Raw genomic sequence first — 14,255 nt, forward strand, 5'->3', positions numbered from 1 at the left:
AAAACTGGTTCAATCTCACTGCAAATGTCATTTTCTACGGCTTCAAGCTGACCCTTACCCCATGAGTGAAATTGGGGAGACAGAAAATGCAAAGGAGCTCATCAGGTGGATTGTACCTCTGTCCATCCTTGTCACACACTGTGCTATGGTGATCCTGCCCTGAGAATTACTTTGAGGGAACAGCACTTGTCTGAGGAGTACTCAGCCGTCTACACATTAACCCACAGGTAGGTAATTCATTTGAGAGAACAACAAAATCCCCCTTGTTGAATGATGGTGATCCAGCATATACGTGTGTGTGTGTGTGTGTGTGTGTTTGCTTACATTTGCACCACTTCTCTGAAAATCCTTCAGCTTCAAGCAGTGATATTGTTATCTTCCCAGTTAATAAGTCATCTGCTGGCTTTGCATCTTTCAAGAACATCCAGCTGTAAAAAACCGCCCCAGTAACACATTTATAAAGACTGTATATGCATGGTGTAGATTTTCGCAGGCTATGGATACACAAATTAATCGATACCAACGATGTATTGGCTGGACAGGCCATAGCCTAAAAAAAAACACATTAACAATGTAAAGTTTATTCAAAAGAAGATTTATTCAAAATTGTCTTTTTCTTATGATATATCGGTCAAGAATACTAATCACTACATCTACTAAATATGATCAGTACAGTATAGTGCTCCAGCATGGTCTTAACCATGGTGACTAAAGTAAACTACTGCAATACATTTATCACACTCTCAACTCCATCCCCAAAATCATGGGTTCTCAAACTGGGGGTCCATATTGCATGCTGCAGGAGTTTTTATAAGACAAATTGCAGTTCATCAATTTGGTAAAAATATTGGAATTTTTGGGGTCAAATAAAGGACCAGCTGGAGTTGTATGTCTGAGATTTTGCCTTTGGATTAAACTCACTGTTTTGATGTTTCTATATCAACTTGATGAAGACTGCCGCAGCATCACCTCTTCTTCCCCCTGAAGCAAAACAAAAGATCACATGATGTTTGAGTTGTACAAATTCAAGTTCACAAACAGATTTTAGGGGTCAGTTGACCTCTGACATCACATTACATTGTTACCCCTGTACCCATTCTTAACTATCACACCATCTCACTCTTTCACTCTCTACATACATTCTCTAGTTACAGATATATGGTAGAATGCAGTGAATGTCATGTATGTATCTGCCTTCAATCTACCATTAACTTCATCATGATTCCAGGCCAATCAAAAGTACTCTGTGGTTCTATGATTGATGGACTGTGGGAAATGGTTCAACTACCAAATTGGTCCTTTCAGTGCCTGACCTGTGTGTCTTCCCCCAATAACATTCTTCAACATAAATTGGCTATCAGCAGGAAAGTTAAGATAATTAGATAATTAATATTTCGGATAATTAATTAGATAATGTTTTTGTGGAATACAACCAAAATCCCTTGTAGTAACTGGTTCTAAAGCAAAAAATTGTATGCAATAACCCAAAACTGGAATAATCTGTTCAAAACCCTGCCCACAGCTACAGACAAACCAAGGCACATTGCGAAAGTCATAGAATCTACTTCACATCATCTGATTGTCATTGTCATCTCCAAAGAAACCATTGATCTTCAGATATTTGCTGATAACTTGTCCAAGGACTTTGGCTGTGCTCCTCCAAAAACTGTTCATTGTCTCGGGTAACAGAATCCCAAACCCAGACTAGTCAGATGGGTTTTCTCAATTTACACCTAGATGCATCCATACAAAGTCTGATCGAATAGCCATAGGGGTGGGGTGGGACCATGTGATCATTTATGTTCATTCAAGCTTTTCAACAATCTCTTGTGACAATTTGATGCAGTTGCAGCAAGAGAATATTTTTCTGTCTCATTTGTTTGAATACATCAAATCTTCCATTTACAGTTGTTTCTGACCCTCGAGAATTACCATCGAGGGACAAAAAGGTTTGACATCTGCACAGTTCCATCTAAGAAAACAGTTCCCTATCTTTTCATCACTGGTTATTTCAACTACTTAGAGATTGTTTTGGAAACCTTTCATCAACTGGAAAGGGAAAGGGATTTCCTAGATAGGTTGTTTAAAGTAAAATAGAAGTTTGTCTAAATGGTATTTTGCCTGCTCACCTGAATAAATGGTGACAGACGTTGTGAGAGGTGAATAGATGAGTGTGGGGTAGTACTCAGCTTTCTGCCATGAGCAGCGTGCTGATTCACTGACAATCAACCAGGACACAAGACGTTCACAACCTTTTTGAACCTGTGATATGTAAAAGTGTCTTTGTCTGAAAGGGAGAATCAAATGGTTATTAATGATGGAATAAGAACGACAGGGATTATGATAACAACAACAACAACAAAAAGCAATATAAAAAGGATAAAGACAACTGCAAAAACAAAAACAAGAATATCAATGAAAATAACTAGAATAACAATATGAAGATTTTTTCAGCTCCTTTATAATAAACACGACATTCCTATTTCAATTATAGACTTACACCAACTCAGCACTGTTCAAATAGCCAGAATATACCTGGGTAATATAGGACAACAGTGCAGGGTACATATATATAATCATGAAGCAGTATATAGATACCACTACACACAAACAATAAATATGATGCAATATATAGATCACAGCAATATACAAACACTAAATAGGACAACTACAAAAATAAACAGTAAACAGGATGACAATAGCAACAACATAAATTATTAATAAGACTACAATAACAACACACAAACACTAAATAGAAAGCCCAGGATAATGCAGAAATGCATAGATTCCATATAAAATCTGGCAATATGACAAACAATGGTAGAATATACTTTCATATTGTATGGCGTATAATGTGAGTGGAGTTTATAGAGTTGTATCTATTGTGTTTGAGTATATTATGTGTGGTATATATATGTATGCTGTATGATGGTTGTATATCCTATGTTGGTGTATATATTATGTGTATAGAGTGTGACAGTAATATTTGTGTATATACTGTATGTGTATATATGCATTTATTACATGAGCTATATTGTTTGTGATAGCTATCCCATAATTCCTATTTAAATGTTAAACTTTTCTCTGTTGTTTTCCCTCACAAGAAATATCAATAATCTTAATCATGTTTTTCCTAATCAGTAAAGCGAGTAGCCACATCAAAGTGGCAGATGACTGTTATTACTAGTTTAACCCCAGGCAGATTTTGAGCTAATGTACATACATACATAAATACATGTGTGTGTGTATATATATATATATATATATATATATATATATATATATTCATCATTCTTTAATTTGTTTCAGTCATTTGACTGTGGCCTTGCTGGAGCATTGCCTGAAAGAGTGTTAGTTGAAGAAATTGAACCCAGGACTTAGTCTTTGTAAGCCTAGTACTTATTCTATTGGTCTGTTTTGCTGAACTGCTAAGTTATGGGCGACATAAACACACCAACATTGATTGTAAAGCGATGGCAGAGGGACAAACACTAAATGGTTTGTTGTTGCATCAAATGTGTTGCAGAATCTGCATTTAGAGTCGGAACCAGTTTGAAGAATATTAGCCAGGTAGTTTCTGGTAAACAAAATTTGATCTTGTGCTGCCAATATGAAACGTTTAGCCTCTGCTTTCAGTCCTGAACTTCTCAGCCACCGATGGATTGTTGCTTGGTCTACACCAACATTTCAACTTTGAAAAGTATATACTGTCCATGCAGGGGCTTCTGGCCCCACCACTCCTCAATTTGTTTTTGCTCATTCTTTGTTGCAGTCTGTTTGATCCGTTTTGCTTTTTTTCATGGCAGTGGTTTCATGTTCTTCGTCTCATTCAGGGTTAATGCCAAGTTCCCTTGGTAATTTGCAATTTTTCTTGACAATAGAATGTGACTTTTTTGTTGCTTCATGTTTGCACACGAGCTGAAAGGTACAATATGTAGAATGGAGCTGGAAGTCAATAATAAAACCAATGGCTTTTGGTGGAGGTGATGGGGATAGTAATGATGAAGGCATTCTAATGAGACGGGGAAGAGAGACATTAAAGGATGATGAGAAGGCTTCCACACAGTTTCCATCTACCAGATTGTGTTCACAAGTCATTGGTCAATTTGCTGCTAGAGTTGATTACACTTGTCCAAGGATTCTGTGAGAATAATCAACTTTTTGAAATGATCTTCTTAACAGCAAAACTCTGCCATTTTCCATCTGTACAATGAAATGGTTTACATTAAAGTGAAGCCATTAACTGAAACAGTCCGATGTATCATGTGTAAAGTGAATCATCTATGAAAGACCAAAAATGTAGGACGATGTCAGGACAAAGAAGGTGAAAGGTTAATCTCCATTCTGTTTAGACTAAAATCCATATTGTTTTTGTCTTTGTGAAATTTGATACAAGCAGGTGACAGAGTGGAGATGGAACACCCTGCGTACATACATACATACATACATACATACATACACACACACACACACACACACACACACACACACACACACACACACACACACACACACACACACACATATATATATATGGTGCCTTCTCAATGGAATTGGTATTCTTTAGAAGAGAGAAACAGCTAGAATGAAACTAACAGTTACTCTTGTGTTCCTTGTGGCTTTTGCCCTGATTGTCGGAGGTAAGAAGAGTTTTAACACCTCATGCTTTATTTCATCTCAAGTTTAATTTTACTGCTATGCCCATACTGGGGCACTGCCTTCAAAGGTTTTACTCAATTTTGTTGATCTCACTCCTAATGCCTGATACATTATTTATTGATTTCTATTTATTGAATGGTTATGTTATATATATCATCATTTAACCCATACTGGGATGGTCAGATGATTTGACCAGTGCTGGTAAAGCTAGGGGCCACACCAGGCTGCATTGTCTGTTCTGGAATTGTTTCTATGGCTGAATGCCCTTCCTAACACCAACCACCCTGCAAAATGTACTGGGTACTTTATATATGGCACCAGCATCAGTGTTTCCAATATGGCACCAGCATGTGTTTTTTATGTGGCACTCTGCTGTGGTGGATGGGTCTTTTTGAGTACAGTAAGGTGCTTAGTCCTTTGTCATCTCCTTCGTCAGGCTCAGTGTTTTGAGATCAACCTTCAATACTTCCATGTCTTCCTGGGTCTCCCTCTTCTACAAATTCCATCCACTTTAAGTGATCGACACTTCTGCATTCTACTGTCTACATCCATACACATCACATGACCAAACCAGCATAATATATATATATATATATATATATATATATATATATATATATATATATATATATCTTTTTATCTTTTATCTTTTCTTGGTTTCAAACAGAGGCTGAGATCATGCTGGAGCTCCACCTTTTAGTGTATTAAAGAACTGTTAGCACGCCGGGTGAAATGCTTAGTGGCATTTCACCTGCCTTCACATTCTGGGTTCATATTCTGCTGAGGTTGACTTTGCCTTTCATCCTTTTGGGGTTGATTAAATGAGTACCAGTTACACACTGGGGTAGATGTAATCAACTTAATCCCTTCCCCTAAATTTGAGGCCTTGCACTTCCAGTAGAAAGAATTATTATTATTATTATTATTATTATTATTATTATTATTATTATTGTATGATTATTCATATTCTCTGTTCAACTTGTGCCAAACATTTCAACCCATGCGAGCAACAAAGACAAACATTAAATGATGATGATGATGATGATGACAATGATGGTGATGGTAATGAACCTCAAATTCTTTGTAATTTGTTATGGTAATGTCCCCTCATCCATTGCCCTTCTGGCAAAGTAAAGAAATGTTGTTGTTGTTGTCTGAGTGTTGGATTAGCAGAAGTGTTTGAGGCTGAGACAAGTTCAAATTCTGCCGAGGACAACATTGCTTTCATCTTTTTAGGGAGTCGATGAAATAAAGTACCAGTGGTGTCTTAGGGGTTGGTATAATCAGTGAAACCCTTCTCTTCAATCTATGACATTCTTCCAATGCTAGAAATATTGTTGTGGCCATATGTGCAGGAATGAAATTTGCTTAGGGGTTCAAATCTAGGTCTAACCTAGGATGTTTGAAGCACTTTCATTGCCATGCCCACCACCCAGCAAAATTTAGGGAGTGCACTTGCAACGCCTGCACCCTAATTTCTGAACCTATGGTTGTGGCTGTCGTTTTTGTTGTTGTTGTTAATTTTTATTTACATTTTCTTTTTTATTCTTTTTACAGTTCAGTCTGCTTCTCGTAAGTACGTTTTAGATATAATCATGCACACAGGCACACACACACACACACTCATACACATACACGCTCATACACACACACACTCGTACACATATACGCTCATACACACACACTCACACATTCACACACACACACATTCATACACACACACGTGCATGCACACATATTCACACATACACATTCACACACACATTCATGCACACACACATTCTCACACACATACATTCATACACATACACACATGTTCATACACACACACGCATGCAACACACACATTCACACACACGTGCATGCACACACATATTCACACACACATTCACACACACACACACATTCACGCACACACACATTCTTACACACATACATTCATACACATACACACATGTTCATACATACACACACATTCACACACACATATTCACACACACACTTACACACACACACACTCTCACAAACACATACACACACACATACACACTGTTGTTTCCTCTCTTATTCAAAATATTCTACATTTGTTTCACTATTTTCAGAAGATGGACATGACCATCATGAACACCATCAACATGAAGGTAAGACATTTATCTCTGGTTCCCAGCAACCAGTTGAATAGACCCCTAGTAACCAGCTGAACAGACCCCTAGCAACTAGTTCACTGAACCCAGGTGGTTAAGTAGCTCTGAAATTGTCTGTAAACCACATGTCATAGGAGTCCAGTTGGTCCTTTTACTTCATACCTTTACAATATTAATTGGTCATTTTGGTAGAGAAGAAGCCTGCCTGGTTTAATGATGAAGTCTTTAAGTCTAGGATTAAACCTAGTTTTGGAGGGAAGGAACTGGTCTCTTTCTTTCTTCCCACATGCAAATGGTTGCCGATATTTATGAATATTACAAGTATTCATAAATCACTCTCTCTCTCTCTCTCTCTCTCTCTCTCTCTCTATATATATATATATATATATATATATATATATATATATATATATATATATATATATATATATATATATATATATATATATATATATATATGGGAGGAAAAAGAATGATAGATATAAAGATGATGATCTTCTGTAAAATGTTATTGTGTTCTTTAATTTCAGGAAACTGTAATGATGGAAACCATCAGCATCAGCATGATCATGATCGTGAGTACATATGCACTAAATATTCTATAATTATATGCATAATTATAATCAGGGTGTCAGCTAATTGCTTTGCCACATAAATATGTGATGTATGTATATATATATATATGCATATATATATATATATATATATATATATATATATATATATATATATATATATATATATATATATATATATATATGTATATATATATATATATATATATATATATATATATATATATATATATATATATATGTATGCATATATATATGTATGCATATATATATATGTATGTATACATGCATATTTATGCATACGTGTATACCCACACAAACAAATTTATATTATCCCAGCCTCCATCATTTCATTGCTTGTTTCCCATCTTTTCTCTGATGGACAGTTTTATTCACAACCACGTCTCCTCTGTCATTGCAGTCCTTTGTCATTTAACTCCCTCCTGAGGCTGAATCCCCTCCGGCTCGTGTTCCTTACATTGCCCAATATGTTTCTGGCTCTTTCTCCTCCACTAAATTCATCCACTCTGACACCCCTACACTCCTTTATCTGCCCCACCCCACCTACTCACACCCCTGCAGTCTTCTCACTTAAAACACAAAACCCCATTCCCCTTAGACATAGTTTTTCTCTCAGTTCATCTCTTCTTGTCAGATGTGTAATGTTAGTGTGTAACATTACACACTTGTCCTCTGTAGACATGTAATATTACACACAAGCATTATGGGATGTTGGTAATAGAAGGAAGCATTATGGGAATGAGATATTTCTAGAGAGGGCATTATGGGATTTCAAGGTTGTTCTTTAGCTACAGGTTAGCTCTGATAGGACAGACCCATGATCAAGGCATGCCTGTCATGACCCTCCCCTCTTGTCTATATCTGTGTCTATATTGTAATGTATTGTTTGTTTAAGATTTGTGATTTGAAATGTTGCAAGGGAATCAAAAATGTCCCAAACATGAGGATTTAGGAATTAATTTATAATTGTGGAAGTTGTTTAGAAAGCTATGGCCTTGACCTGGCTCTCAAACCGAAGGTGAGAAACACAGATTTACAAAATAACAAAGTTTGCATTGTGATTTTCCAATGTCATAATTAGTAAAGAATTTTAATTAATGAATCTCTAAATATTTTCAGATGCGTCGCACCATCAAGGAGGTAAGGGAACCATATTTTATAAATAGGTGTGTGTGTGTATGTGTGTGAATGCATGTTAGTGTGTGTGTGTGTTTAAAGGAAAAGAAAGGGACAGGAAGGGGAGAAATCACATTAAAGAAACAAACACAGTGTATCGATGTTGACAGTATAAATGCATTGTGCAGACGTGAGTGTATAGAGAGAGAGTGTCTCAGTGGTCTTTAACTTGGACATAATACAATAATGTTTACTTAAGAATTTGGACAGTGCTATCATGTCCCCAGAATTCCATTCATCCTAAATATCAGCCGCTGACTTAATTTCTCTCTAATCCTTTCCAATTTTTCCCAATTTTTCTCATGTTGTCTGTTTATTTCTTTTCAGAAGAACAACCAGCGAACTGACCACATCAGCCAATCATATTGGAAGGATGACCAGGACAACCAATCATATTGGAAAGATGACCAGATCAGCCAATAATTTTATATTTGATGGCAACACTTTAAATAAAATTGTTAAAGAGACAGTCTTCAGTGTTCCTGATAATCATCTTTTCACCTCTTTATAACCAATATTACAACAGTTCAATAAATATTGATTGTTAACAAATTAACTTTTGATGTTTTGTGTGTGCACGTGTGTGTGTGTGTGTGTGTGTGTGTGTGTGTGTGTGTGTGTGTGTGTGTGTGTGTGTGCAGCACAGAATTTTGTCAGTGAACAGGTCACAGTCTCAAAGTGACGAAAATATTTTGACAAATTAAATTTAAATGTTGAAGTAAATCTAACGGTTTTTGTGTGTTTCTTAAATGGCTTATAAACACCTTCCACACTGCAATTGCTATATATATTGAGAGAAACGGTGAATATGTTGAGAAGTAGGGATGTGATCCACAGAGGACCAGTTTCATTTTGATATATGATACATGTTCCTGTGTTGGTAATTATACCTGTCCTAAACAAAATGGCATTTCTTTTTGACTCACCCTCATAATCTAATCGGTAAGATTTTCCAACATTCACATTATCTCCTGCCATGAGATTCATTGACTTATTGTTCCCTTTTAGTTATTCACTTTCCTGTATTATTTATTACCGTTATAATTCTCCATACCGTCAGTGTCATTGCTACCCCCCCCCCCCCCCCCTCATCATCACCATCATTGTTGATGTTGTCGTTGCCATCACTGCCACCACCAGTTTTTTTCTTATTCTAAAGTACGTCGGAATCCACATGTGACCACATGCACCATGAAGGCATGACATGTATACCAAATATTTCTTTCTAATAAAGCATTTTTCTTTCTTTCTCCCTCGTTTTCCTTTTTCCTTCCTTCCTCACTTTCCCACTTCTTTCCTTTCTTCTTTCATTACTTACTTTCTTTATACAATAATGCCATTATATTAGGTTTCTTCAGATAAAAATATTTGTTAGTGTCATCATTTTTTTTAAAGAATTCTAAATATAAATAAAATGTCACAGAAATCAAGATCAATAAACAAAAACAAAAACAAAAGCCAAATAACGTCAATGAGAGAGAGTCAAATAGAAAAATAATTAAATTGTTGACAGAATACCCTTTTCTTAAGGAAAAAAAAAGAAGGGAAACAAGAAGAAACCAAAATTTGTTTATATTTAATACCAAACAATTTTATTATAATCTTTGGAAGGTTTCTCCACATAGGATCATTCTCCTTATTATTTTAAGAGATTTCTTAAAATTGAATGCTTTTGACATTATACTGATATTTTTTCTGCTCATTTAAATTGCCAATTAGTTAAATGATAGATAACACCTACATCTTTTATGCATCACAACAACAAGAACAACATTATCAGGTGAATGGCAGTGAGACGTCATTTTACAATGGCAAGACAGACGTGACTTTCAATTAAATATTTTCCGGCTCTGGTTGAGATAAGAAATACAATACAGAGCACAATAAGTTTTCTGCTAACATTTGAGAATCTTACAGAATTGTCTGGCAGGAAATATAATATATTGAATTGAATATCCTGGAATGGAAGAATCTAGCAATAGTTTTCTTCATTACAATGAAGCAGGTGAGATGATGATTTCACACACACACACACACACACATGCACACACACGAACACACACACATACACACACACACACACACATGCATGCACATACACACACATGCACACTCACATGCACACACACATGTACACACACACACATGCATACACACACATATATAAATATATAGGCGTGTGCATGTGTACATGTATATATCTCATGATGATGATGATGATGAGATATATTATATATATAAACACATGCACACACATTTGTATAAGGCTATATATCTTAAATATTAGCCTTAGCTATGATTGGTAATTATAAAAATATAAACATATTCCATGTGGGTTTTTGCTGTGTGGTTAACAAAAGTGCCAGGGAAAGTTCCGACAGATCATTTTGCAGGTTGTTGGTCACTCTTCAGAGGAGGCCAGCCTGATTTCCTTCTCCCATTAATAACAAAGAATATTCAGTCACTATATAAAGCAGAAGAACTGAAGTAAATATGAATATTGGAAAGCCTTAGCTGTGTTATAAAATTTATAAGAATCTTAAAACATTTCTTCAATGCCTTTGGGTACAGAAAAAAGAGTAGGGGAAGACCCCCACCCTCATAGACCAATCTCCTCTGGAAAGCACTCAGCAAACTGGAGTCTTCCCCACATCTTTTTCTCACACATCAAAAAACATGGATGGAATGCATTTACATTTTTATGATTTCATATTACAGCTAAGTCTTTCTAGTATCTAAATTTCAGATTTTTCATATTGTAGATGTGTTGTATGTGAAGCATGCATTGTTTTGATAAGGACAAGCTGTCTACAACACAAAGACATATTTTTATGCCATATATTTCATATATTAAATTTCAAATGAAGTTTATGTTATGCATAAATAAATGAATAATAATTCATAAACATGTAGCATATTTATGTGCATTTTATTGGTGTTCGTAAGCCATAGAAACTATGCCAAAGCTGACTCTTGAGATCAGTACAGTCCTGTCGGTTCTTGTTAAACAATCCAACCTAAGCCAGCTTGGAAAACAGACATTAGATGAAGGTGATAATGATTATTATTATTATTATTATTATTATTATTATTATTATTATTATTATTATTATTATATATTTTTATGCATTATTTTTATTTAACAACTTACACAACTCATGTATTTTGTCAAATCTTTAAAGCTAATTGTTATTATAACAGTTAATTGTTATTATAACAGCTAATTGTCATTTAGTGTTGTATATTTACATTATTATCAATTATACTTAATTTTCTTCAACCAAAAGGATATTCCTTGGTGAGGGATTTCTCTCACAACAATTGCTTTCATAGCCTGGATCTATCAAGTTATGATAATGATTCATCACCGAGCCATGACGATACACCTGACTGAAATGACCCCAGTAATTGTTTTATTGATCCTAGTAAAATGTTGATGATCCTGGCAGGATTTGATCTCAGATTGTAAAGAGATGACTCTAAGCACCAAGTCAGACATTGCACCATCTGTACAGTGCCTGACTTTGCTCTCTTTCTTGGAGACAGTAATGAAACCTGGATCGATTTGGTTCAGTAAAATAATAAACTAATCAAGAACTGGTGTTGATGAAACCAATTCTTCCCAACACAAAAAACCTGTGGTCTTGTGTTTCTGTTAGAAATCCATATTATTAATATTTTGGGCTTATATAAGGTGGCAGAGTGGTTAGCACATTGGGCAAAATGCTTAACGGTATTTCGCCTGTCATTATGTTCTGAGTTCAAATTCTGCTGAGGTCGACTTTACCTTTCATCCTTTCGTGGTTGATAAATTAAGTACCAGTTGTGTACTGGCATCGATCTAATTGACTGACCCCCTCCTCAAAAATTTTGGGCCTTGTACCTAGAGTAGAAAATAATATTTTGTGCTTATATACCAAGAATAGTAAACGTTAGCTGGCTTCAAAGCAGTTTCATGCATCTTGGGGTAATATATGTAAATCACTGACCAATGTTAATATAACACAAGAATCACAGACTTGTGACTATTCTGATGTTAAACTCTAGTCTGGCCTCTACTTTTAGTTAGATCAACTCACATTACTATAGAATGTGATGCTGATGGTGGTGATTGATGATAGGACAAGGTGGATGATAGTGGCTTGCAACATCTAGATGTTAATCCAAATTAATCTTCATTGATCAACTATGTGACAGGAGTTCAGTGTTCAGTCTTCTTCTTTTTCATTGAAATCTAGTCACATGATTATTGTAAACATTTCTTAATACTTTTATGACTGCATTCTCATGTCTTACACTTCATCAACTCAATTACATAACTAGCAGCTATTCAGTCAAATTTCAATTCGATTTAGTTATTCAATCATTAACCTTGTAATGATTCCTTCTCAGCCATATGGCAATCGATTTAATCTATTTAGAAAAAAAAAAATTCTGAAATTAATTCTCCAAAGAATTTGAGTTTTCATTCATCTAATTAATTTTTTTCTTTTTTTCTCTTTTTTTTTTTGTATTATTTAATAGTCTTTCAAAACCGGTGTTCAAAATATTTTCTCATCAGCAGAGGATTATCTTTAAAACTGTGTTTCGAAAAATGTTAAAAATATAAGAAAATTTGTTGCAAGAATTTTTTACAATATTAAATTTTTATTTTCGAAAGCATTATTTTCAAACTAAAACATTTTTTGCAAGTGAACATGTGTCTGTGAAGATATTTGTCTATTTGTTGATTAACACTGTATTGGCTGCTATCTAATAGATTTAGAGCCAATGAGGTTCCAGACATCCTTTTTTCAGACTTAGTGGAACAATGACTTCATTAAGCAATGTGGTAGGATAAGATTTCGGAAATTTGATTTCTATTCTCAGCAGGTTGAGCAGCCATGAAACGGCTCACTTAATGGCTTGATGTTTATTGTGGTGGGAAAGGAAATATCTTGGACACATTGTGACTTTGATTTTTGAAAGTTAATGTTTAGTTACAATTAATTTGTAAATCTTTGTTGTTTCTCTCCAAACCTGTCACTGAATCAATATCAAAAGATATTGGATTGATTTCATTATAATCTCTCCTTACATCTCTAGAATTAAAGAGAAAGTCATTGACCAAAATCTCTATTGACATCTCACATACCTATTCCCAGCCCCTCTTTTGTATTGTTATTTTGAAAGGAAACTTTGATGATATTCCTAGAAATGTTGTGGTTTAACCCTTTGAAAATGAAACCAACTGATTCTTCAACACCAAAGTCTCATTTTCATAAGAAGAAGGGTATAGTTTTTCTTAAAATCTGTGAAAATATATCTGATTTTAATAAACAAATATTTTCTTTCTGCAATACTTTGTTCAATCCATTTGCTCTTAGAATTCCAGTTCCATTCAACTGATTAATAATAATAAAAAAAAAGACAAACAATAGATCCTATTAGGCTTTTTCTTTCAGGATTCAAATGTGAAAGACAATGTGTTTTTACTGGAAGCTGAAGAAGTTATTGCAACTGAGAGATGTTAAATGTCTTAAGCAATAAAATTTTCGCTCAACAAAAAGCTAAAGATAAAAAAATACTACTTGTTCTGTTGATTAAATCAAATATAACTGTTTTTAATCAGTCTCTATCAATTAAAATAACCTAATATCTTCATTATAATCAGCAGAACAATTAGTATTCTCCTTCTTTT

General features: G+C 34.8%; 1 protein-coding gene and 1 long non-coding RNA gene across 4 annotated transcripts in view; one reads left to right on the forward strand and one right to left on the reverse strand.

Annotated features, from left to right (window-relative positions):
• Positions 1–576: 576 nt before the first annotated feature.
• The window catches only part of LOC106872617 (protocadherin beta-15), a 70,944-nt gene continuing 57,265 nt past the window's right edge, over positions 577–14,255 (reverse strand). For all 3 annotated transcript variants that reach the window (XR_016244174.1, XR_008265511.2, XR_016244173.1), the window contains 2 exons: positions 2,130–2,287; positions 577–981 (listed from right to left, as the gene is read on the reverse strand). The gene's annotated coding sequence lies outside the window, so the exon portion shown is untranslated. The remainder of the gene's footprint in view (positions 982–2,129; positions 2,288–14,255) is intronic.
• On the forward strand, positions 4,550–9,044 carry LOC106872618 (uncharacterized). The gene is made up of 6 exons (XR_016244393.1): positions 4,550–4,640; positions 6,217–6,231; positions 6,762–6,800; positions 7,334–7,378; positions 8,519–8,539; positions 8,903–9,044. It is a non-coding gene; the product is annotated as an uncharacterized LOC106872618 (long non-coding RNA).

The sequence above is a fragment of the Octopus bimaculoides genome, chromosome 14 (genome assembly GCF_046866305.1).
Source record: "Octopus bimaculoides isolate indiv1 chromosome 14, ASM4686630v1, whole genome shotgun sequence".
Classification (NCBI taxonomy): domain Eukaryota; kingdom Metazoa; phylum Mollusca; class Cephalopoda; order Octopoda; family Octopodidae; genus Octopus; species Octopus bimaculoides.